The 2,039-nt window shown below is 41.5% G+C and overlaps 1 pseudogene; it reads right to left on the bottom strand.

Annotated features, from left to right (window-relative positions):
* Positions 1-469: 469 nt before the first annotated feature.
* LOC107539936 (ras-related protein Ral-A pseudogene) lies at positions 470-1,109 on the bottom strand (annotated as a pseudogene).
* Between the last annotated feature and the right edge of the window lie 930 nt (positions 1,110-2,039).

Here is a 2,039-nt window from a genome sequence, read left to right as displayed (position 1 = left end):
TCAGTTGGTTGAGAATCCTCTGGGTCAGGCCACATGCCTGAGTTGCTGCTCCATCCCCAGTGGGGGTAATGTTTCTATCTCTCTCTCCCTCTCCCTTCCTGTCTCTCTAAAAAATCAATTTAAAAAAGAATTTCTCCCTATGTTTAGAAAAAAACTTTTTAATGAGCATATAGTTGTATTTATATAGGAACTGGCTGAACAAATGAAGATATAATTTTACTGTATCTTTCTCCATAATGAAGGACATGATGTTTCAACCAAACTTAATACTCAATTGAAAGGAACTGAAGTATGTCTTAAGAAATATTTCAAAGAGGGGGTGGGCAATGATGGATTTTTCAACAAATTGGGTCAAGATGATTAGCCATTTAAACAGAAAAAATATGGATTCCTACTACACTTTTTTGGCAATGCTTATAAATTATATTTAGTAGTATGGTCAAGATTAAGAAAGGAATTTGTGCTTTGATTATAAAATGCAGCATCTTTCTCTGATTCTCTTTGCTAAACTTTCTTTTTTCCATTCTTTATCTTCCATCCCTCTGGCTCGAATTTCCCTCATTAAATAAAAAAAAATATATACTATGTCAACATTAGCACGTGCTTTAGCAAATGTTTCCACATAGTTAATATTGTACTGATTGGCTCTGGTTTTCATGTCTTCTACAGAAACCTGCCTTTTATCTTCTAATTCTGATCTGTTACCTACCAGGAGAAATGGAACATTCTCCTTCTTTTACTCTTAAAATCTGCTCCTTGAAGTTAGCCTTGGCTTCAAAGGATTCCATTTCTGTAATAGAGAACACAGAGAAGAAACCTTCCCCGCCCTGGAAGCAGTTGCCTCTAATTGCAGTTAGTCCGCCTGCCCAGCTGTATCCAAAGTATCAATCTGCATTTTTTCCCCATCCAGCACTACCTTTTTCTGATAGCTGTCTGCTTGGGTAGGCTCGTAGTCCTCCACAAACTCATTATACATGAACTGTAGAGTCAGAGTGGACTTGCCAACACTGCCACTGCCCATATGATGCCTTTGTGTAAGGCCAAAGAATTCTGACCCTTGGGCTCATTTGCAGCCATCTTGTATCAGAGTTTTCACCAAAGGATTAAGAAGAATCATCTGGGCCTCTCCATTGGGCTGCTTGAATGTCCTCATAACATGACAGTTGGCTTCCTCCAGATGAGTGATCCAAGAGTACAACGCAGAAGCTGCAATGTCTTTTATGACCTGCACTGTAAACCAGTCCACCACCCCACAGATGCATTTGTAATCTTGTTATGAGGACCATCCATCCATTAATTCATTCAGCAAATATTTATTCAGAGCCTATTATATGCCAACAGTTTTAGGTGCTGGGAATAAATACATCAGTGAACAAACACACAAAAGTCCCTGCCTACCTGGAGCTAACATTTTAGTGAGGCAGGATAGACAATAAACAATAAACCAAATAAATAAACTATAAAATATGTTTGAAGGTGAAAATGCTATGAAAGAAATAGAGCATAGTAAGTAGAGGGGGGTCAGGAGTATAGAAGGGATGAAAGGTTAGGGTCCATGAGGCGTAGGCAGGCTAACTAGCCATCTCTGACAGTGAATAAAGAAAAATTGAATTTATTTAAGGAAAAGGGGGTGGGGATGGGGATATCTAAAGGGAAGGGCTACACAGCACTGACTCAAAGGGTATTGGGTTCATGATGGCAGCAAAACTAGGGACAGTGAGACAAGGAAGAGCATAGAAGAAGCAACAGGAGAGCCTAGGCTGGGCTGCTTTAACTCACTGAGAAGTCAGAGAGAAAGGGGCCTTGGAGGCAGGTTCAGGGGGTAAGCCCAGGACCAGCTGCCACTACCCATTGCTCCCCTGGTTGCAAGTCTCATAGGGTCCCCTCCAGAGGGAAGAAGCGGGGTGGGGATGGTGCTGGTGTGCTCCCCTTGTGGGAAGTGCACCCTGGGTCCCTTTTCCTGAGCATATTTATCTCTCTCTTGCAGGTGGATATCTTAGGGGAGGTCTCAGGGGAGTGTCTCAAGAGAATATTCATCA

Source organism: Miniopterus natalensis, chromosome X (genome assembly GCF_054644295.1).
Source record: "Miniopterus natalensis isolate mMinNat1 chromosome X, mMinNat1.hap1, whole genome shotgun sequence".
NCBI lineage: Eukaryota > Metazoa > Chordata > Mammalia > Chiroptera > Miniopteridae > Miniopterus > Miniopterus natalensis.
The sequence above is the reverse complement of the archived record's forward strand: the minus strand, read 5'-3'. Positions and strand labels throughout refer to the sequence as shown.